We start from the raw sequence: 15,084 nt of genomic DNA on the forward strand, positions 1-15,084 counted from the left end.
GGGAGTGTGATGGAGGATTTGAGGCGTCTCCTAGCCTTTGTGCCAAAGGGTTGTGGCCACTTCCAGGCATGAATGGTACGCTTTGAGGAACTCGAAGTATGTCTCGGTTGGACGTGAGGTTGCCTTGGTGGATGCACAGAGGGCTCGGGAGGAGCTGACCACCAGGTTGGAGGCAGTAGTAGCGTGAGACTTAGCTCAACGTAACCAAGAATTGGATGCCGAGAGGGCAGTGCAGGTGGCTATTGAGGACAAATTGGCTAGGGAGACAGTATCATTTGAGTAGCAGTTGGTGGAGGCTGAGACTAAAAAGCGTGTTTTGCAAACAAGTTTGGTTTAGGCACAGGAGGACTATGATGTCAAGGAAAAAAAGAACTCCTTGCGGAAGCAATAATGGTGAAATCCGCACTTGAGCATCAGATGGTAACAGAAAAGGGTTTTCAGGCGAGGACGCAGCAGGTGTATGAGTTTCGGGCTCGACTGGCGTCAGTAGTTCCTGCATCTTCTTCATCAGCGGTGCAACTACCTCCTTCAGGGACGCCCCCTCAGCCCCTTCTCAGTGATTTTCTTATTGTATACAGTGTACTTCATCCCCATTTTGTTGTGTTAGTCCCGGATTTTTTTCCTTGTCGTCCGGAGACAACTTTTCTTTGGGGGGGATGATGTTGGTCGTAAAATGGGCTTTGTACTACTTGTTAAGCTACGTTGGTTAAGTATGTTAGTGTCGTCGAGGGTAGTTGTCCGTTGCACGACGGTTCCCCACGGGTGGTAACCGCAACCCTCGACCGTGTCTTTATATATGCTCTTGTACTTCTTGTTGGAGACACTGATGCAGAGAATGATTATTGTACTAGACATTTTGGCATTAATGAAAGCATTGCTCTAAGTTTCTGGTTACTATTCTATCCTATGGTTATCATCGTAACTGGAGACTATATGAAGGAACATATACTTGTTCTTTGTAGTTATAACACTTATCTTATGGCATACTAGCATCTCTTATTCTATACTGTGCATTTACTTCCTATGTCTCTAAAATAGTTTCCATAGGCGAACCAATTTACACTCTCACGATATTCTTATTTCTCATAATTATTCAAGCTTCTAAGAACATAAAGGTCAAGGATTGTCTTATATTTTTTTATATCCTAGCAGGATGGTTCCTGATAGTGGTAACAAATCTAGTTGATATTTTTTCCTAGCCACAACCACCACAGCAAACAAAAACGATCAATTGAGTAGAGAAGGAATGGTCAAACAGATGATGCATATCATTAATGATTTGGTAGAATCCACCCAAAGATTCCAAACACATCTAAAGTGAAACACAAAAAGTAGAACACAAAAATACATACAAGTACAGAACACCCTCCACCCCTCCAATGATGAAAACCAGAAAATACCAAGAACAATAATTTGCAAGGCATCAACATCAAAGGGGATATAACGTATCTAGCGAGGTTTAAATCAGTAAATAAATTTGTTTCTAAATTCTAGACCAAAATATATTTCATAAAGTTTGTACTGTTGTACATATGTAAAACATCTTAAAGAACTGACACTTGCACAGTTCAATAGAGCCTTCAAACAAATTTTATAACCAAGAAAGAGCCCAATAATACTTAGAACAAAGTCAAAAAATGCAATTGACAAAAGAGTTTGTACCACAAAATCACCTCAAGGCTTATAATGAAACCATGGAAAATGTGATAAATACATGCCCTTTAAAAATACATCAAATGTTCGAAGTCATATAAAGTCTGAGATGCCAAGTTAGCGAATTGATGATCACAAATAACCCCAACACTTCAGCAAAAAGTTATTTTTCTCTTAAGATTATATCTCTAAATAATCCTCTAAACATCATTCCAGATTTACAACAATACAATCAAATACAAAATGATAAAGAGCCAATATAGGAAACCAAGGCCACAGAACAGAAAATCTAAGATTATATTAACCAAAAAGTATTAGATACCATAGAGGGCAGTGTTGAGGACCAAAAGGAAATATGCAATAGAAAACAGAAGTAAATACAAACCAACACCAAAACAAAACGACAGGGATAATCTAGAAGCAGTTACTTACAGACTTAGGTTCTACCCACAACTTCATTTCTAGTACTTTCATTTACGAAGCTAGCATCCCAACAATAAAATTGGACTACAGTAATGAATTTCAATTAGCTAACTCCAAAATTATTTAGATATGGGATATCTACACTTCCAACCTTAAAAATACATATCTAATACCAAAATCATAAGATCTGTGTTTATGTTTGTATTTGGCAAGGATAAAATTTGAAACAAATTCATCAATAGATGAAAATAGAAAGAAAACTATGACTTATGTTCAAAGAATGTAAATTTTCATTAATTATTTTTTTATTGTTCATATTTTTTAAATAGAGAATAAATTCACAATAGTGTCAAAATAGATAGACCTTAACCAATAACTTTGAAAATTATATGAGAAAATGTGGAAACAAGTAAACAAGGAAAAGTTGATCAACATTTAAATAAAGGCCAAGCCTTTACCTTCAAACACAGTTCCAAATCGACTTGTTGCTTTGTTCTGCTCTGCATATTGGAATTAGGTCTGATTTTAGGATTTGCCCCTGCGAATCAGACCTGATTTCTCACGCCTTAGGTCAGATTGCTTGCGAATTAGATCTGCCTTTAGGTCTTTAGATCTGATTTAGAGTCATAGGCAGATTTTAGATGTGCCTAAGGACTGCTTAAGGCAGGATTCAAGGGGTGAAAGGGACTGATGATAGGTGGGAATCTAGGATACATGTGGACAACTTGAAGAATGCAAATTCACCTATGTGAAGGACAATGTTAAGAGTGGGTTTCCAAGGTATGAAGGGACATCAAGGATGAGCGCATATTTCACCCTAATAAGGACTGCAAGAGCGGGTTTTAGACCTGTCCATGGACAAGGAATAGGGCGCAATTGAGGGGTTTTGAAGGACAAGACTAAGGCACCTTTGAAGTCCTGTTAAGGACAGGTTGACCTAGGCAGATTTGACATGAAGTCAAGGACAAGGTAGGGCGGTATCAAGGTGGTGTCGAGGAAAAGTGTTGGTCAGCATTCCAAGTTGCAAAGGAACTAGACCTTGGGCACAAATTGATGATGCACAAGGACAAGGAACTAGCCCTTGAGTCAGATTTGCTTCACAAAAATTCTCTAAATGAATTCACTTTGATCAAAACAGGGAAGGCGCAAATCCATAGTTCCTAAGGACAAGGTGATTAGCAAACGAGATATGCTCAAGGACTAGATCAAAACACCACTAAAGACCAATTTGTTGAATAGACCGGAATACTGAGAGGGGGGGTGAACCAGAATTCCCTTATAAGAATTAAAAATTGAACTTCTGAAACTTAGCTTATTATCAATTATCCTCACCCCAAAATAAATGCATGCAACATAACTGAAATGAAAGAAATTCACAACTATAAGAGAGACACCAATTTTTTATAGCATTTGCATAGCTAATACAATTCATTAGAATTCAATGTTAAATAAAAAGATCAACACACATTGAGTAAAAAATAGAGCCAAAAGATGATGAACAATTCGGAGAGGGTTAACTTTCAAGATAATATAACTAGTTATATGATATTACAAAGCTCACTACCCAAAATACAACGGCTTATTACTGGAAGGCTTACTGCCAAGAAATAGAGACAAAAATATGAACTGAGAAAATTGCACCCACATATGCATGGGATCAGTTCCTGAAAGCTCAGATATCCAAACAATTGCTTACAGCAAATCCGGTCAAGAATCTTTGCAACTCTAACTCAATCTGCCTACTCTAATCCATTGTCGCACCAATTCTGCCTTTCTCCTTCAACACACAAACATACGAACACTCTTATGCACACTTGCACTCTCACACACTCATACACTTCCACTTCCACTTACACACCATACCAATCAAATTATAACATATATATATATATACACTACGGGTACATCAAGTCAGCCTTAAGAACACTTTCCCCAAGAACACTTCTTCATCAGACTTCTACAAGATTTTTTTCAATAATATTCCAACGGCCAGATTACACGTTACAAGCACCAGAGCAAAACAAGAACAAAAACATTCAAGGTCGGCTAGACCCGGAATGATGAAATCCTCGAACTTCTGCAAGCACGCTTCCGAAGCACAAAAACACAATCCAACTTGAAATAAAGAAATTAAGATCATGAACAACATATTTCCAAAAGATCATCACCAGAAACCAAAATCCGAGGAACGTGGAGCACTACAATCACTGTTGAATACACTTTTGGAGCACCAATTCAATTGCCACAACAGAATCTAGAACTTGGTTAACATGAGAAACATATCCACATACTGACAACATACATTTTTGGAGCAACACCCTTCCGGAAAATACATCTGCAACAACTGTAACATGCCTGCAACCCAATATATCAACAAGGTTCTTCATCTTCATACATACATACCTATCTTCCACTGTTCTGCAACACTTTCATACATACATATCACTGCTCTGCAACATACATACATACTACTACTTTGCAACACCTTTACACTAAACACTAGCTTAACATATCTGAACCAATCCAGATCATCGGGTTTGACATCAATGACAATCAAACATATATTTCTAACACAATTAAGGACAAAAGTTTATTCCACGCATCAACCTGGGATTAAACTCCAACCTCGAAATTTATAAACTCAAACAAGGATTCTCACAAACTACTACTTATTTCCATCCAAAACATCAAATATTTCATCGTTTATCAAAACTCAAACATTAATCCTTATGATTTCGACAACATTTACAAGATTTTGCAACTTTCCTTGCTTGATGACAACATCTTGCAATTTTTTGCAATCTTTAGCAATTTGGCCTCAATCCTAACACCCCTTCATGAGTTCCGAACTCGAAACATGAGTCCTTGACTTGACTTACCCTAACAACAAGGCATTACACTCTAAGTCGCCTAAAGGATCACTCAACGTATCTAACCTGGGCTGAGAAGACAACACCCTTCTCACACGCAAAAGGCTAAAAACTACGAAAATATTGCCAAGCAAAACAAAACACTAAGTTAGCAAGCAAAAAAGTGGGGGTCCCCATTTGCAATGGGACATGTATGTTTGTAACATAACAAATATCAATGTAGAATATTATATCGTGGCTATGCCTTCCAAATTTACAAATTGAAATCAACTAAAAATAGTTAATTACTTATGGCGAAAAAATGAACAAAAAATTACAAGAGGAAATACTAATTATATACACAAGAAATTCCATATAAATTCTTAAAAATTCAACTTGATAATAGAAATGTCATTTTTAGAAAATCATAGCAACAACAGATTATCTAGAAACTCTCAAAACTAGAATAAATATAAATCAAGTTTTACCAAAAATTATATTGTTGTAGTTAACACATTGGTATGACAGCCTCATAGGCCCATAACACCTTCCAAAACATCCTCAATAAAGCTTTGTAATATGCTGCAGCAGTCCTAAGATCATTCGCCTCCTTAAATATAAGAAATTTGGTCCTTCAAAAGCTGCAATTAGGCGGTTGATGACGGTATGGCAGATAAAGAGTAGCTATTTGTTGGAGCAATCCCACCTTGGCACATTGTCTCCCTTGTTGAGCACACGATTATACTGAGGGAGGAGGGGTGAATCAGTATAACAACTACTTTTTCAAATTTAACTTTATTAATCACAATTACAATAATCATTCAAATGCAAAGAACACAAGAACACAATATTTACATGGAAACCCTAAAGGGAGGAAATCACGGTAATAAGCTTGCTTTATACAAAAAATTATTTACAAATTTAGAGGCACCAACCCTTCATTCAATTTTTGAACACTTGTCCACTAGAGGCACCAAGCCCTCAGTCAAATATGCACCTTCACAAGATGATAATGAACTTATCCTTCACAATCAATGCTATCAATCTTCCTCTCAAGTTGCTCTACAAATCTGGTATAGGTCTGCAAGAATACCTTTTTCTTAAATTTGCGATAATGGAGCTCTTTATTTCACCTTTAAATCTGTCACAAATCAGATTGCAGACTTCTCACAAGTCTGTCCTAAACTCTTCACAAACCTCTCCTTAAGCCTGAAAATAATTCTCTTATGCAGGGCTCTCTTCAAATTTGGTGTGTTATCTATCTCCTTGATCCACAACACAATGCATCACACACACTTCCTCAAACTCCTTTCTAATCTCTCTATATATGCAATTTCAATTCTAAAGAGACATGTCTTTTACTAAGATACCGGGATCTTCTATTTTAGCTTGGGTCCTCGTACGGGTACTACTCAGGTATGGGTACAGTTCGAGTACGGCTTGGGTTCTTCCTGGGTGCCTGGGTTTTCTGTGGGTTCTTTTGTGAAGAACCCAAAGAGAACCCAGGCACCCAGGAAGAACCCAAGGCCATACCCAAGCATAGTTTCATACATTAAAACCTCAGTTTCACTCTCACAACATTGTGACATCATTTTTTATCAGAATATGCCAGCAAGCAAGCAATTAAATATCATTTTAGTTGCATTTGTGAGCTACATATGAACATGGGGTTAGTAAACTTAATATCAGCATTATTAAGATTGATTTCAGTTAATTCAAATTATGCATATGTAGCAGCTGTTTGCTTATATTTTGTGAAATCATTTTCCTTGTGTTGTTGATGATTTGGCATTTTGTCAAATGTTTGAAAAATGAAATTGAACTACCTTCTGCACTTGACACGTCTATTGGTAGTGGCAATCCAATTGATTGTGGTTCAAATGAAATTGAACCAAATGTTGATATTAAACTTGATGCTTATGATGAAGAACATGAATATTAAAATCAATTATAATTTGAATTTTCATTGTGTAATGACATTTTGAGACTTCATTATTTTCCATTTTTGCAAATTATGAATAAGCTATCAAAATATTCTATCTTTTGATATATATTGATATTTGTAGGCAAATATGAATTAATGAGTATCACTCTTCTTATAGTTATACACTAATATAGTTTATATTTTATAATTTTGATGTTTGAACCCAAGGAAAAAAAAATCGCCATACCCACGAATCTGTATCCGTAGCCGTACCCAAATCGATAACTTAGGTCTTTTAAAATAGATATCTCTTTTTCCTTTTTCTAATCGCTGCCATGGAGTATAATATAATGATTGTTTGTTTTACTAAACAGACACTACCAATTAATGGTGCCATTCCATGTAATGCAATCGCACTTCTTGTCAAAACGTACCATCTCCAATAGTCACGTCTTCTCTACCTTTAATGATAACACAGCACTTGTTTCATCGTATCTTTTCATGTATAACTTAATCGAACCTTTTGATAGTGCTCAACGATTGTTTCTTTTACTAATTGGTTTGCTCTTTATGAATCGCTGACTATTTATATTAATATTTCTGCACCTTCATCATGATTAATTTGCTGCTATGTTGAAACACCTCTTCTCGGTAGTTGCTGTCTATTATCCTTGTAATCTGATCACTGTTAGTGAATGCCCATACATGATCAATCTCTTAGTAATTGCTGTGCATTAACATGACCTCAATGCTTTGTTTGTCTTTGTCATAGTTCGCTGCCTGTCTTGTAGCATCAATATCAACCATTAATAATTGTCTTCTTCACTTAAACCTTCTTGATGTGTATATCTTGATATTGATTATTTTTCTAGACGGCCTATTTGACATCAATGACAATTTTCAACAATCTCCCCCTTTGTCCTTGATGGCAACCTCTTAAGTAGATGATTTTGATTTTGACTATATCATGCTCCCCCTTTCTCTAATGCTCCCTCTTGCTCATATTCTCCCCTTTTGACATCAATGGCAAAGGTATGATAGTACAATGAAGAACTCCACCTTATGTATTGTTTTCCTTGGAAGATAGGGTAGCACCCCGAACTTCTAAGAAACTCAAAGGCCCCTTTGGGAAGAGGCCTTGTAAATATATCTGCCACCTGTTCTTTGGTAGTAAAATATTCCATCGTCACTTGTTGTTTTGCAGCTTGTTCCCTCAAGAAATCGTATTTGATGGGAATGTGTTTGGTCCTTGAGTACATTACTAGGTTTTTGGATATATTAATAGCACTTGTGTTATCAAAAAATATGGATATCGGATGATCATAGTCCACATGGATGTCTTTCAATGTTTGACACATCCAAAGAACTTGAGTAGAACATGAGGCTGCCGCTATGTATTCTGTGTTAGCGGTGGATCGAGAGATCGAGGCTCGTTTCTTACTCAACCATGAAACAAGAGTATTACCTAAAAAGAATGCATTGCCACTAGTACTCTTCTTGCCATCCACACTACCTGCCCAATCAACGTCTATATATGCTCTTAGGGTCAAGTCTTCAGTTCTTGGGTACCATAACCCAGAATCCAAAGTCCCTTTCAAGTATTTGAAGATTCTTTTTACTACTTGTACATGTATTCCTTTGGGAGCTGCTTAAAACCTTTCTACTATCTCGAGTGCTTGCATAAAATCTGGCCTAGAGGCTATCAAGTAGAGCAAACTTCCTATCATAGATCTATAGAGTGTTTGGTTTACTTCGATTCATCATCCTTACTTAACTTACACCTTGTGACCATTAGTGCACTCATAGGATTGCAATCTTCCATTCTAAACCTTTTTAACATTTCTTTGGCATACCTAGTTTGTGAAATAAAGATTCCATTTTTTAGTTGAGAGACTAGTAATCCTAGGAAGAACGATAGTTCACCCAACAATGACATATCAAGTTCTTGTTGCATTCTTTTAGCAAAATCTTGACAAATCTCCTTTTTCCTTCCTCTAAAGATGATATCATCTACAGATACCACAACAATTAATTGGCATTCATCTTCAATTTTGAAGTAGAGATTGTTGTCCACTATACCTCTCTCAAATCCTTGGTCTTGCAAGTATCTGTCCAATCTAGAATACCAAGCTCTAGGAGCTTGTTTTAATCCATAAGGGGCCTTCTTGAGTTTGCATACATAATCTTTTTTTTTGTCAAAAGGAATCTTTCTGCTTGTTCAATATAGAACTCCTCTTCTAGATATCCATTCAAAAATGTTGATTTAACAACCATTTAGTACACTTTGAAGTTCTTGTAACAAGCATGCGCTAGGAACATCCTTATAGAGTCTAGTTGTGCAACTGGGGCAAATGTTTCTTCAAAATCAACTCCTTCCACTTGTGCATATCCTTTGCATACCAATCATGCTTTATTTTTCACCACTTGACCATCTTCATTAATTTATTTTTGAAGATCCATTTGGAATCGATCACATTTTCATCCTTGGGTCTTGGGACAAGTTCCCATGATTCATTTTTCTCTATTTTGTTTAACTCTTTTTCCATGGCTCTTGTCCAATGTGTGTCTTGGCTAGCTTCCTTGAAATCTTTAGGTTAAATCATAGAAAGCAAAACCATGTGCTTTGATGTGGTTGCCAATCTTCTTCTTGTCTAGTTTTTTGTATCCATGCCAACAATAACTAGGTCTTCTAAATGATTTCTTTGAACGAACTTTGAAGGTGTCTTGGGTGCCTTTGTTGATGTAGTAGACTTCTCATTTTCAGCTTCCTTTTCTTCTACTTTGCAGCTCTCTTCCTCTACATGTTCAACTTCTTGAGTTATTTCTTTATGATGTACATTATCATCAACATGAACATTTATGCTTTCAAAATTTTTATGTAGCCTATTATTGTAACACCTAAATGCTTTGCTCCTTGAAGAATAGCCAAGAAATATTCCTTCATCAGCTCTTACATCAAACTTTCCTAAGTTCTCTTCATCTCTCTATATGTAACACTTCCTACCAAATAATTAACCGTGGCAGCCCTTCCTTTCCAAAGTACATATGGATTCTTATCATGATTGACTCTAATTTGTTCTCTATTTAAAATATAAATTGTTGTATATACTGCTTCTCTCCATAATAAATTTGATAACTTAGAGTCATTCAGCATGGCCCTTGACATTTCTTTTACTGTCCTATTTTTCCTTTCCACAACTCCATTTTGTTGTGGTGTTCTAGTAGCTGAGAAGTGTCTCCTAATCCCATATTTTTCAAAAAACTCTTCAAATTCTCTTGAAGTGAACTCACCCCCTCTGTCTGATCTTAGGCATTTTTCAATCCAATTTCATTCTCAACTAAGGCCTTGATTATCTTGAACTTTTCTAGTGCTTCATATTTTTCCTTCAAAAATGTGACCAAAGTAAATCTAGAATAATCATCTATTAGCAACATAAAGTATCTTCACCGTATATACTTTTAGTTCGAGTTCCAATGGCTTGGATGTTGAATATTCCTTCAACTTGAAGGTGACTCTTGTTTGCTTCTCTAGTTGACAATGATTACAAGTAGTGTTTGCGGGTTTAGAGATCCTTGGCATATATTTTGCCACCTGTGTATTGCTTATCTTGACTAGATTGTCAAAGGTGACATTGTAGTGTCCTAAATTGTACCCGATGCATTTATGACACTTGTGCATGACACCTAAGGCACTTATGACAACCCTACGATCGAAATTGCAACATTTTGTCATCATAGGACCTTCATCCCAAAGATCATTGTTTAGCCCTTTGGGACCTATTCCTGACGTTCGTGCGCCGTGCTAACGTCCCGAAAAACTGCCGGATTTTAAAAGTGTCAGTGACTCAGATGCACGCCGATGTGTGTCTTTTGGCCCGCATCGTGCCGTAACGGCTCTCCGCACTTGTTTCGAATTAAAAAACCTTTCCAACTCATTTGGAGGGGTTCCCACTTTGGGTTCTTGGCTCTTGATCTTTGCGCTCTCTCAAGCTCTCTCAAAAGCTCTCTTTGGCAAGCTCTTGGCTCATGCAACATCAACATTAAAAGCAAGCTATCAATACCAACATCAAGCTTCCCGACCTCATGGTGGCTTCTTACCAATTCGTCTATCAAGTGGGCTTCATCACACTCGCGGTGCCAAATATCAAGGAGGGTTTGATTTCCAAACTCACTCTCTCTATTTCACTTTCATGTGATGAGTCCTTTGCATTAATAAGTGTATTTACCAATATTCCAATATTTATTTGCATGCAATAGGAATTAGATTTCTTTTTGCATCAATTTACCAATTTACCAATTTGTTCCAAGTGGGGGTCTGACTGAGGCAGGCGCCTATACAGCCCCAACATTTTCCCCCTTTTTTGTTTGCACAGGTACAGGTTTGACCCAGCACTTGGACTCTAGGATTTATCACTTTTTGGACGTACAGACGACAGTGCAACGCGCTGGCGTCCTAAACTCGAGAGCTTCCCAGGTTCCCTATTTGCTCTATCCTTTCTGCTTCATATTTCCGTTTAAGCGGTTCACAGATTATTTCACCCATATTTTGTACATTCTATATTTATTCATTCGCAGTTGGTTAGCTCGTTAGATAGTTAGTAGTTTAGTTAATTTTGTTTATGTTCTGTGTTTTGTCCACCTAGGACACTAGCGCACTGCACTCTAGTCCGCAATCCGCACTGCAATCTTGGGCCCGCGCTATCGTCTCGATTACAGAACCTTGCAGAGTTCACCAGAGGTTCGTCCCAGTTCTCTGATAGATCCAGAGCATTCCTTTTGCTCCTGGCTCAGCGTTGCGCCTGTTCGAAGAGGTAATCGAATGGATAATTTGTCATTGGGGATTCATCTTTCCTAAGGTGGCAAATTCCATACATTACAAATATGTGTTGTGACATTTTCACACATCGCCCCACTACAAATGGGGACCCCCTACTTTTTAGGCCGTCTTGGTCTTTTGGTTTTGGTTTTTGGGCCTTTTCTCAACCGTTTCGTCAATCCTCTGAGTTTGCAAGTGAGTGGGTTCAATTTAATCAAGTCTGCAACTCGTTTTGTCAGTTTTAGGGTTTTTCCTTCAATCCTAGATTTTAGGGTTTTCAAAAACTGACTGTTGCATTTGAATCAGTACCCTTTAAGGAACCCACACGTGAAATTTGAGCAAATTCTAAGCAACTTTCTATTTTTAGAAAGTTCCTCTTTTTTTAGGGATTTCACTACCTCCTGGATTGTCTTCATTTCACCGAAAATTAAACTTACTATTTATAGTAAGTGTCTCTATGTCCTGTTTTGCTCTAACTCAAACATTTTCAAACACTTTCTATTTTTGGAAAGTCCATTTGTGGCAGGTCTTGTGCAAGCAGACACTAAAGACTGAACATTCCTAAAGATTTGTCTAAATTCGGAAAGTCAAAAAGCAGGCAAGATTGATCAAGACTGGCTAAGTATGGGCATCCATTCCAAAAGTGGAAAGCACCCAAAATCTTCTAAGTCTAGCAAAATCCACTTCAATTCCCCAAAAGGGCATTTCGATTTGGAAATATTCAAAATTGGCTAAGTCAGGGAAGATGGAAAAGGGAAAATTCCTTGACAAGGTAGAATTGGCATCCAAAAGACAGGTAGGGCGCCAAAATCAAAGGCTCATGGAAAATCCAAAGTTATTGAAATTCCTTCACAAGGGCAATTTAGTGCCCAAGTGCTAAGAAGGGTGCCAAATCCATAATGCCTTGGAAAAGGTGAAATTAACAAAATTCCTCTAAGTCAAATCAGCGCCCTGGTTAGGAGTCTGGTGCTGAAGTAGGTATGCCATGGAAAATGTTTAAAAACGCCAAATTCCTTCCCTAAGGTGGATCAGCACCCAATTGCAATGAAGGGCGCTAGGAGAGAGGGGTCCAGGAAAAATGTTCAAAATGCAAATTCCTCTCAAGGCAAAATGGAGCCCAAGTTAGAAGTTGGGCGCCAAATTCAAGAAGCCAAGGAAAAACACACAGTTCCAAAATTACATCCCCAAGGTGTTTTAGCGCCCAAGGAGAAGGAAGGGCATCAAATCCAAGGCCCCAAGGAAAAGTTAAAAACATCAAAATTTCTCCACCCAGTGCAAATGGCGCCCAAGCAGAGAGAGGGGTGCCAAATCCATAGTGCCATGGAAAATGAAAAAATTTAAAATTTCCTCCTCCAAGTGATTTGGAGCCCAAGTCACGCAAGGGGCGCTAAAATGAAGTTATCAAGGAAAATTTGAAAAGTTCAAAATTCCTCCAAGGTATGGATTCCATGCCCAAGTCAAGAGACTAAAGAAATTTTCCAAGGCAAAGGAATTGAAGATCAAGGAAGAAATTGAGAGAAGGAAAATCCCCTCAGGGAAGAATTCAAAATTCCCCTCCCAGGCATGGAAATTCGCCAAGGAATAAAGAAATTTCAAGATGAGTAGAATAATTGGCCAAGTGAGAGAAGTTTTCTCTAACCTGAATCCCGGAGCTAAAAATCAAAAAATTCCTAAAAAATTGGAAAGATAAAAATTTGGCTGTGATGGAAATTCCTTCCTTCAAGACAAAACTCCAAGAAAGGTGAAAACTTGACAAGTGTTGGAAATTTCTTCCTTCAAGACAGAAGTCAAAGCAAGGAAGAAATCACACCCAAGGATGAATTGAAGATAAAATTTCTAAGGCAAGGAAGTTGAGGGTCAAGGATGAATTGAAGAAAAAAAAATCCCCTCAAGAAAAAATTTGAAAAATCCATTTTTAGGCATCAGAACTCATCCAAATTTCAAAATTCTTTCAGATTTGGATTCGTGAGAGAATTTTCTCTCCTAGAACCCAGAACCCTAATTGTGGAAAGTTCCTCAAAAATAGGAGATGGTGGAAAATCATTGAAAATCATCTCCAAGGCAAGGAAAATTCAAAATCTCAAGAAAATTCTTCCCAAATAAAGTTTTCTTGCCAAGTGGCAGTCGGGTCAACGCATGTCGAATTGATGGAGCACCTCTCTGCATGGTAGTCGTCATACTTAATGTAGTGGTGGAGCATCTTTTGCATATAACCGATCTGGAAGTGATGGTGCATTCAATGCCAATTGGGCATATTTGAAAGAAGTGGTGCATTTAATGCACAATGGATGCCATTTTCAGCAAGAATGTAATTAATTGTAATGGGATGGAATTAATTGTATATGAACATAATGGGCATTTATTGTTGATTCCCACCTTGTTGCATCATGTGGGGAATCTTTAAGGGAGAAACCCTAATTAGGGTTTTGCATGTAGACAAGGCTTGAAGCCTATATAAAGGGGTGACCCTCTCATTTGTAAAGGAGGGAGATTTGTATGAAATTGTTGCGATAAGTTTTGAGATAATAACAGTGAAACATTGTTCTCTGATGATGTCCACTTGAGTTATTTTTTCAAAACTTGCATGGTTTTGTAGAATTTTATTTTCTCAGTTGTTAGATAAAGTGCTTTGATTTCAATGAAGAATGTAATGGTGTTTGATGAATTTCTATGGTTCATACTTTTTGCATCTTGTTGATTATAAGATGTAGTGTAAAGTTAGCCTGGACCCCCAAATTTATGCTAAGTTCGATTGTGAATAGTCGTTTGGATTGCGTTGTGTTGGGTATTCAAATGCACTTTCTCAATGTGAAAATCCTTCAACATCGTTAGAAGATTGCACCAGTTCATGTGGAGTTGTAGTTAATCTTGGCGAAGCAGAACTTGGTTCATCTGGAATTTGTCCACCAGAGCACTATTCATTGATATCATTGCCCTTAGGAGTATTTAGATCATCTAACCCTTTCCCCTTTAGTTTCAGTTGATTTCAAAGCAAAAGCATCATAGAATCGCCATATCCGATGATTAAGTTCCAAGCCACAACAAAGGAGTGAAAGAACGATTCAAGCGTAATTCCCCTTGGATTACCAGCAATCACATCCGCCAACTGAGTCACGTCCATCGCAAAAAGGAACCTGGGAGTCGATTGTTTGAGCTCATGACAATCTTAGCATACAATCATACTTTGATCAAGAGAGAGTGAAGTGACAGTTAGGCAACTTTATTCTGTGTTAGAAGTTGTCATAAAAAACATGTCAACAATATGCCCCATTCTTCTTGCCTCTATTTTTTCTTAGAATGTAGAGATTGTTGGACCAATTTGGTTCTGCTATGGTCTTCCCTTCTTTCTTAATTTGGCATCCCTCTACATGAAATAGAAGAGTATGGCCTTGATCACATAATTGGTTTACACTCGATGA

At 37.5% G+C, this 15,084-nt stretch overlaps 1 protein-coding gene across 3 annotated transcripts in view; it reads right to left on the bottom strand.

Annotated features, from left to right (window-relative positions):
* LOC131034636 (uncharacterized) overlaps positions 1-15,084 on the bottom strand; it is a 125,035-nt gene that overhangs the window by 52,893 nt on the left and 57,058 nt on the right. The window lies entirely within an intron of this gene.

Source organism: Cryptomeria japonica, chromosome 11 (genome assembly GCF_030272615.1).
Source record: "Cryptomeria japonica chromosome 11, Sugi_1.0, whole genome shotgun sequence".
Lineage (NCBI taxonomy): Eukaryota > Viridiplantae > Streptophyta > Pinopsida > Cupressales > Cupressaceae > Cryptomeria > Cryptomeria japonica.